This window comes from Haliotis rubra, unplaced genomic scaffold, assembly GCF_003918875.1.
Source record: "Haliotis rubra isolate DU_JTF1 unplaced genomic scaffold, ASM391887v1 Scf110, whole genome shotgun sequence".
NCBI classification, from domain to species: Eukaryota; Metazoa; Mollusca; class Gastropoda; order Lepetellida; family Haliotidae; genus Haliotis; species Haliotis rubra.
The window spans coordinates 2,083,433-2,093,849 of NW_025765004.1; positions in this window are offsets into that span (position 1 = coordinate 2,083,433).

A 10,417-nucleotide genomic window follows, 5' to 3' on the forward strand; every position below is an offset into this window, starting at 1 on the left:
CATTTGTATTCTGAAACTTTCCTAAAACATCATACTGGACTTGGGCTTCCTGACTGACACAATATGTTTCTGTGATGAGCAACAGTGCTTCTGTGTAAAATATGTCTTTCAAGTTTGTTTATCAAGCTTTTATTATTTATGCCTTTGTTTTATTTATAACTAGTTTGTATCTCACATGCATTGGGACATTGTGCTTAACCTTTGTTATTTTCTTTTTCATGTTTGTATTGAAGTTGAGAATATATGTCACATATGCTGTCATTACTGAATGGTACAAGGAAAGATATGTATTACACCACTCTATTTTATGAGATGAAATGACCATTTCACTACTTCAGTGCACAAGTATGAGACAAAAGGATTGAAGATCAATCCCATTTGATTCAGCCAGAGTTCTTATGCATCATTTACAATTAAAGATCTTCATTTCACTAAAAGATTGTGTTTTCATTAAATTGTGTTTGTCAGATTAGAAGTATTGAGGTCCTAGTTACTGAATTACAGTAACACAGAGACTTTATCACAAGTAAGCCTGCATTTTGTTGCACATATTTGTGGCCAGCAATCTAATGCCCTATTGTTGTAACTGATGATCTCAAAGGTGTTTGAGTGAGTGAGCGAGTATGGTTTTACATTGCTTTTAGCAATATTCAAGCAGTGTCATGGCAGGGGACACCAGAAATGGGCTTGACACATTGTACCTCAAAGGTTTTTGCCCACCATGACCACAAGAAGATATTAGACAGATACCAGTACATCTGATGAAATGTCTTCAACAGTCAGATACAAAGCCTGTAGTTCTGGCACCATTACCGAAAATGTGAGACATGATTGTGAGTGGAGCATGGTGGTGTAGTGGTTAGCATGCTGGCCTCTTACGCCAAAGGCTCGGGTTCGAATCCCGGTGGAGACACCAAAATTTACTGTGTTGTGTCCGTTGTGAACCTGGGCAAGGCACTTCATCCACATTGCACTCAGTCCACCCAGCTGTTCAAAATGGGTACCTGAGAAGCGGATGTACAGACCTATACGGTCGCACGAAGCGTTTAGCAGCTTTGAAAGTACAATTCCATCAGGGTAATAATGTAATGCGAGAAAACAGCATCGTGTTGGATTCTAGGCGCAGTATGTCACAGTCTAGATGATAATATATATTTAAGTAGAAGTTTCTTTGAGGCATTATCATCTACACCAATTATGTAATTGTTCATTTTGCAAAATGTTATACTTAAAATGATAAAATTATGACATTGAAAGTATACTTTTTCAGAACTATATATTTAAGCATCTCACAACAAACAGATCAAAAGGCAATTTAAGTGATGCAGACATATGTGCGTAGTATGCACAAATGTATGAAATATATGCAGAAATGGAATGAAACAACATATGTCAAGTCCCAAAGGATGCACAATGATATTAATTGTAACAAATTCTTGACCAGAAATATAATGGACCTGTAAATAATTGGTTATTAAGTGTCACAGCACTACTACTACGACACATCAGTTCATTACTTTACTGGACACTCAAATTTCCAATAAGAACCCTTGAATTCAAGTATTATCAACAATGATAATAAATCCTAGAAATCTACCTCCAGCATTTACAAAGTAACCCAAACTATACCACTTACAAATCTACATGTTTCCTGAAATGACAAATAGACCATGTTTGGTTGTACACATAGCGGCAACACTCAAGAACTTTTCTTAACATTTTGGTGGACTATAATGTAAGTCTTACTTAATGATACCTCAGATGACGACACAGGGAGTTCTGATGATGTTAACGGTACTTGCAGCAATGAGGTTTTCCCGGAACACAATAATCAATCTCAAGTCGAAACTTAATGTGGAATCAGCCTCCGTGATGGCTCTCCTTCCTGGTATTTCTTCTCAACAGACAAACATGTTAGTCCTATTAGGCAAGCATGTTCTCTAGTCATGAACTTGATGAAGGTAAAATTTCTCTCTGGTCATTACTATGGAGGTTTTCTTGAGGAATGTAATGGACCTGACATTCCGTGTATGTAGCACTGACACCCATGAGGCTGTAGCCAGGGCCATAAGGAATGCAGTCTTCTCAGCAAGATGAGATACTGTTGCTTTGCCCATGGGTTAGAACTGATGGAGTAAAAGCACTGTTAAAATCAATGACAATGATTGTAAGCATAGGGTTGCATATTGTGGACTGATGCTGAGCGATAGCCTTCAATAGTTCCATGCAGAAGATGTAAGTCATTTCTAAAATGTATTGGAAATTGTGCAATAATAGGCATAGGTATAGTTATAGGTCCATTGGCAGTTCCTGAGCTGATGCTCCACTGCTGGAATCGACACCACTTGTAGTCATATACAGCAGATGTCAAATGTCTGAGAGATTGCTTAACAGCTGCAGAAACTCCTTTTGAATATCCCACGGACAAGAGATGTCATTGGATAGTTTCCATACATGTAGGTTGAACTGTTATAGATAGCGATGGAACTTGTCTGACCTTGGCTGTCTGAGCAGTGTAGGCCACTGAGGAAGATGTAACCAAATCTTATAAAGGCAGCAAAATCAAACTTTGCACAGTCACATAAAATCGACAGACCAACTCTGATGATTTGTCTCATAATTTTGAACACCCGAATAAACAAGATGTTTCACAAACGATCATTATTTTGTTGTCACTTTTTGCTATTTCTTATGAGGGAGGACCACTGGCTGGTAGAACAGCCAGGTGTGCGAGTTGTATGTATGAAATTGAAATTTCACTGCACATGCTTGTTGATTACCTGGCTGTTCTACCAGCAAGTGTTCCCCACTCGTAATTCTGAAGGTATCTGAGATGCAGATGGCCTCTATGTGAGATCCTGCATAGATGTAAGATAGCGACATCCATTACCTCAGAGCATGTTGAGATTCTTGGAGCTTGGATGTTCTTGTAGTGGAGCAGCTAAGATCATGTTGTCATAAGAATTGTGCATTTGATGATAAAAGCACCAAAGTTGGTCATCATATAAGAGAACATCTCTGAAATACTTTCAGATATCGAGGCACTTCAAATTTTATTTTGTGCACATAAACTTTAACATACTATTTTCAGTGTTTCCCCTTCGATCTTTAGCATTGCCATTCATTACACACCTATAATTTTCAAAAATATTGATTTACAGGTTCATGAAAAGACAAGAAATACATAATTTTAGAATAATACAATTTTGAAACAATTAACACTCCCTCTTCCCAAAATGGCAGCTGGCCGACAGCTTTTTTGGACTACTGAACTCATTGAGAAAATGTGTGCATGCTTGGGATTTATCTAATGAAAATTGACTGAAAATGAGCATTATAAGTGACAAAAGAAATGCAGCACAATAAAAAAAAATCTTGGATATGTTTAACAATCAAAATCTATGTGAATATTCCCCAACTTCATGGCTCAAGGCCAAACAAGGGAGATACTTCAGGTTGTCTTTCGCAAGGGAGCAGTCATTTTTCCGGTACAAATCATACTTAATTCGTCTATTGTTTAATGGTAAATATCAATTGATTAAGTGCAAACACTTATCCTGACTCATACTAATTGCTTATCTCATCTCATTTCCGAGTGGTAGTGGAAAATCAAGTGCTTGTGTTCCCCTTCAATAGAAAAAAAACACATTTCACCCCAACACAGTCCAAGCTGCGTATGTGCAGCGGATGCACGTGACCAAGCCTGTGACTCTTCACGCTCTTATGTTAGTGCCAACAGGGTTAGACTCACACCATGAAGGGCCAACATCAATGTATGATGATAAAAAAACTATTAACTTGGATTGCAGACGGGTTACCCATAGCTTCCACATCGAAGGATCGTCCTCCTTCAGCTTACCACCAACTGGAGCAACTTTGCAAGCCATCAAGAACCACAGCTACCAGAAAGCAGGGTCTTCCCAGCTTGCTCAGCTTGATACTATTATCAGACGAGTCTTCCTGGGCCTCACCATGTCCAGATCCATCAACAAGGCGCTGATATCACACTTCAAAGATCCACAGTCCGACAAAGAACGTATGCTTTTGTCCATGGTCAACCAGCAGAAGTACCAGGAGTCTATCTCCGACCTGGCCCCGATTTCTCGAAACAAACTTAAAGGTCACATGCAACGTAAAACACAACTTTGCAGATTCTGATACCTTTCGGTATGGACGTAGCGAAACAAAGCGTCAAAAATGCAAATTCAACTTATAAAGTTGAAAAATAACGCGATGAAAAAAAACGCGCGCAATCGGAGTTCAAAGCGTTTCACTAATTTTCCCCAGACTTTTCTGGGGAATCACGGGGTTTCAACAGCTGGGCAGCTCATAGCGTCGCGAGTGAAATAGGTTCGCAAGAACTTGGAAGCGGGCTGTCGGGTGAATACTCGGTGAAGGCTTTGGTGTTAGCTATTTTCATAATGTTTTGTTGATATCTCACAGGCGCGAGCTTTTTATATGTTATGACAGTAAATAAACTGTTTATATAATTTCATTTGTCTATTTCACCACACGTTCTTCTTACCGAGTCACTTTCTCAGTTCGATACTTAAAAGCAATGTCATTATTTAGCGTTGACACAATTTCTAACTGTGATATAGATATGTCGCTGTCACAGACAAAACTCAATGTCTTGTTTTATTGACACCTGTGTGTCTGCCTGCCTGCCTGTCTGCTAATGACAATATTCAATACACAACTGCGATCACTGACCACATGCAATTTGAACTTAACACCAATCAGGCTATACACCATAAACAAAACGCATTGATTTATGGCCCGAAGTTCGGTCTCTGTCACATTATGTAATTACACAGACAGGCAGGGGTGATACTTGAACACATGACATGTTATGATGTCTGTTGATTGCAAAATGTTATACACAAAAAATGAGCATGTATTTACAAAACCCAACATCTCTATATATACACACACAATGAGCCGTGAAGGTGGCATCTGCTAATGAACCAGCCGTTACACTTGAGTGCACACCCACCCGCTCTGACTGGGTTCGGTATCCGGCTGCTTTGTTTCGAGGGAGGTAAACCCAAGTACAAAATATTGCACTTTTGATTTGCGATTATACGCTTATAATTTTGTTTATTTGTTTTTTCATAATCAGCAATGCATATTATATGTCATGAAGAAGTGATAATTGTGTTTTAATTATGTTTGATTTTTTGGTTGCATGTGACCTTTAAGTCTGAGTTTTGACTTAAGTCTGAGTTTTTACTCAAATTTGAGAAAACGCAGGAAAATGCATTTCCCAGAATAAACTGAAATCAATATTAAACTCAAACTTAGTAGACAATTTGAGTTTGGTGGATAGATTACTTAAGTTGTTTGGGCTTTTTTTATTTAAAAAATGCAGTTGAGTTACAAATTCACCTGTTTCACATTGTCAAACTCAGTTTGAAATTTGAGTAAAAACTTAAGTTTGTTTCGTGAAATCGGGGCCAGATCTGCTCAGCATCAGCATGACTCGCCTTACTATGTAGACATGGAAGTATTCGCCATTCATCACAAAAATCTTAAGGAACAGATATACCATTCTGGTGATCACGACGCCACCGCTTCACTCTATTTTCCGCAGATACATTACACAGAAACCCAACAACCCAAGCTCACAGATGCGATAGAGTCACTTCTATCAAAACATGCAATAGAAGTTATACCTTAAGAGGCACTCGACCCAGGGTTCTGTTCCCAAATTTTCTTGGTTCCCACGAACAATTTATCTGAAAAGTCCAGACTAACATGAAGAAGTTCAACAATGATTACTTATTGAAGACAGAGAAGTTCAGAATTCTCCACCCTCTACAGCTGAAGCAGATGATAAGACAGAACAACTTTCTGGCAAGCATAGGTTTAAGGGATGCATATCTGCACCGCTGGTCCAGGAAGTATCTACGACTCCTGTTCAACAATCAATAAATACCAGTGGTGGGTTCTACAGTTTGGAAATTTCATGGCCCGTGGTTATTCACACAGGTAACCAAGCCTATCGTGTGAACAACAGGGTAATTGGATGCACCTTCTACCTACACAATGGCAAAATATATCACTTCAACAAGCCATTACACTCACACGTCAGTTGAATTAAACCCTACGATTGCTGCCCAACGTCAGACCAATCACTCACGAAGAGGGGCAGACCGCAACTATGACCCATCCAGAGGTGTCTAGCCTCACTGCTGGTCCAGCAGGACTTCAGACCACAACTACCACATCACCTACTACAGTATCTCAAATGGTGGACGATGAAATCAAAGGTCTGAGCAAAGACCTTCTGGGCAAGCCAAGCCTCAACCTACATCTGTATATAGATGCGTCTCTACAGGGTTGGGGACTACACCTCGACAGAGATGTAACCTCAGGGCTATGGTCACCTGAAGAGAAGCTACTTCACATCAATCACCGAGGTTAGGCAGTTATCAGAGCCATTAGCCACTGGACCCCTCGACTGTCCCATCAGTCATTGATGACCAGGACAGCCAATTTTCCAGCTAGTAGGCAATCCGGTTCTAAAACTTCCAGACTGGTCAAACCTTCTCACTTATCCTCACATGAAGCAGAAGCATCCAAACCCGAGCGTCTTCGATCTGCACGTATGGGCATACCAAGAAGAACTTGACCAGATGCGGCTATTCCAGCAGAGCCGAAGTCTCCCCCGGTCTCTATACAGATCTACCAGAAGCCTGTATGATGATAAGTCGAAGAGTCTTGACCAATTTGACAGAAGTAAGGGGATTCCAGCAGATATACAACCTCGAAACCTCAAAGAATCTCAAGACTAGGCTCAATCTTAGCACCCATCAGCTGTCATCACCATTGTGAAGGCTCCAAACTCACTCAGGATGTCAGAGTTCCATTCTATAGACCTCAGCCTCACCAGATTTGATAAAGGTCCCAATACCTCAGTGCATCTTGGTCTCCATTATTGCCAAAAATAAGCCAGACCTACAGTTTCACATCCCACTATTATCTTCAATACTTGGCAATGAAGATAAGGAAGACTTATTACTGCGTCTGGTCAGAGTCCTATGCATCTATCTACGTAGAATGAGCACCAGACGTCATCCCGCAATATCACAGCAGAAGTATCCAAAACAACTATATCCTTCTGGATGAGATAGGTGATACTTCGAGCATACAGAGATGTAGGCTTAGAATTTCCCTCAGCTTCTAACGCACACGAAGTAAGAGCACTATATGGCAATTGCTCCTTCCCTACCATCATGGAAGAATGCTTTGGGAATATTTTTCTTTTTATGTTCAATCACTTTCATTTGAGATAATTTGTGAAGAAAAATATAACTCATGCCATCCCATCAACACATGTACAGCATGTCAAAGGGCAGTGAGTCATTCTTCCACAGCCTGAACTCCCATCTCCAACCGAGGTGGGTTGAATACAGAAGGAAAGTGGACAGTATGTTCCCTACTGGATGACACTACACCAAGCATCACAATCTTGTCAGGAATTGGTATCTTGTCTGTACAAAGGGATGTAACAACCGATGCAAGTGCAAACAGTCCTCACTCACATGCACTAGTGCGAGAGCCAGTGTTTATAACATTGACTCAGCTGTGTTATCAAGATGTTTAACCAGTATTTTTTTAAAAAGTCATCCCATTAGTGTACTGATGGCAGGCCCAAACCTATAACAGAAGCCAGAAAAGGCAAAATATCCTTTATCTACTGTGCATGCACAAATTAAATCATTTTGAGAGCCTCCATATCCTAAAATGTTCACTACGCATCAGTCTATAAATGTGCAAAGTTTCATGCTTTTATCATTAAATGCACACTTCATCTGCTTAGCCCCTCCATTACTGTTCCATCTTGGTAGCAGTCTAACGGTGGATAAACTTTACCTTGATGAGGGTTGAAAATGGCCCCTATATACTTCTGTACTTTCTTTGGTTACAGCTCTGATTTTTCTGGATGCACCAGGAACCCATATCCTTCTTTGGTACCAGCAAATACCGGAGAGAAGAACCCGAAACCCGGATCAGCTGGGTTCACCTCTGATGGTTTGTCCAATACAAACTTTGGCTTAGCTGTGGCAATTAAAGGTGATTTTTAGAACAGTATGGACAGGGAGGAAGCCAAGCTCCCCCAAGTGTGCCAAAGCCTCTGCTGGTCTGTAATACATCAGCTGTGATCACGATTGGCATTGGTTGTCTCTTCGCCCACTTCTTATCCTGCCCTTTCTTAATTGCCACAGCTGTTGGTGATAATGATGAGCAGACATCACTTTTGGTGACAAAGCAACATGGCAAATCTACGCACTCCAAACATGGTAATCATGATGAGACATTTAGCATATTTTTATAATGCAGAAGGTGAGGAAGAGATCTACTTAAAGCCTTTACTCATTATATGATCAAAACAGAAAAATTATTCCTGGGAAATTTTCATCATGTGCCCCACAGGAAAACTTATGAGTATCCCACACTTGTCAGGGGAGACAACTCCTTCCTTGTAAAGACCGCTAGGAGGAAGTACAACACAACTCAATGGATTTTTAAAATGTTATATTCAATTAAACCTGGGGATCAGAAACAAGGTTCAGTAGTCAAGGTAAATCCCTGTTGATCTTAAAGGGCATTTACACAAAAATTTACATTTGTCTTGCACATTTTCAGCATAAAAAGTGTTTGTCAAGTACTTTTTTAGCCAAAACAGTACAGATATCACAAGTTAATTTATTTGTTGCATTGTATTGATTTATATTTTGCACATTTACAAATAGTTGTTCTCTCACAAAACTGTCCACAAAAAAACACACCATGGCTTAAGTCCCATGCAATATGACGTCATTGGTGCCAAACTGATAAACTGATAACTATCTGTGAATGTGCCGGCATTCTAAGTTTGCTACTTAATTTCTACATAAATTGTACAATATATGTCCCTCCTCTTCAACCCTCACTTTGATGGCAAAACCATATCCAAATACATCATGAAGATAAATGCACTTCAGTTTTGAATTCTGTTAGAAATTCGCTTTTCTACGCTATCATCTGCTCATTACATACATCATAAATCTCACCAGTTTTGACAAATTACTACATCACCATTCACATTGTTTTTGCATAATTCAGTGTAGATATATGTCTTAATTTAAATGTCAGATTTTACTGGGAGAATTGAATTGTTAAAAAAAACCATGTTTTATTGTGATCACTGGTATCTTTGTTGTTGTTTGATCAAATCACCAATGGTCATTCTGAAACATCGTCGATCAACCGAGAATCGCTGAGAATGTTTTTGAAAACAAGAATATCAAAGTGAACTTTCTGCCATATATTGCAGAGTGTTTATAAAATTTCATCACACAAATGTTGGTTATGTTTCACCCATTACATCACAACTATATTTCAAAATCAGCTTATCCCTACATTAATTCCTGAATCAGTTCAAAGTCAAATGGCAAATGGTCACCACTACCAAGTGTCTCAATGAAATCTAGAGAAATATATCAGATGTGAAAATGAAGGCCACGCTGGGAAAGGACCACTTGTTTGAAAGGCAAGCTCAGATTTTACAGTGTATCATTTTCTCATACTGTGAGAGATCCGTTCACCTATTCGTTGCACATACTTGTTCATAAGATTTAGAACATGCATGGGAAGATTATTGTAGCAAGAAATAAGGAAATAAAAATAGGTGTATTCCAATGATTTCCAAGATATAACACAACATATTATAGAACTGTTTGAGAGGCGTTCTAGAAGTTGTAAGTAATAGTAATAAGCCTTTATGGAACATCAACTTCTTTATTGTGCAATAGTGATGTGTCTGTATAGATACTTATACCGTGTTCAAGCATTATGCACAATAAAGAAGTTGATTATACATAAAGACTTGTCGTTCCTAACATATTATAGTTTCCGTAAGCATGACTGATGCAAACTCATCTGCCTAAATGCACCAATCATTGACAATGTAACACAAAGCCTTATTACAAGGAGCGATTTTGTCTTGATTGAAGAAACAATATAAACTTGTAAGTATGGTTCATTATTTCGGTTCTATGAATTTATGTTAGGTATAAGACATGTGACCCGGGTGGTAAATTATTTACAAGGTCAAAATTTTAATTATCATGTTGATCCCAGCTACTAAAGTTGATTCAATTGCATTATTAGGCAGAGTGATATATTTTTTTTAAATTGATATATACATACGCTAGTGACAAGATACCAGCTTATGAGAGTTATCGAATCTGTTTAAAAAACTTTTCTGATTTAAGCTTTGATCATTTTTATTTATTAAAGAACATTTTACAACCTCATTTCCACATTACATACCTGATAAAACACAATATTCTTCATTGACATGATTGATGTGACACTGATATGTATATATTTATATATCAAAAGGGGTGACACTCCCTGAAGTGACAAA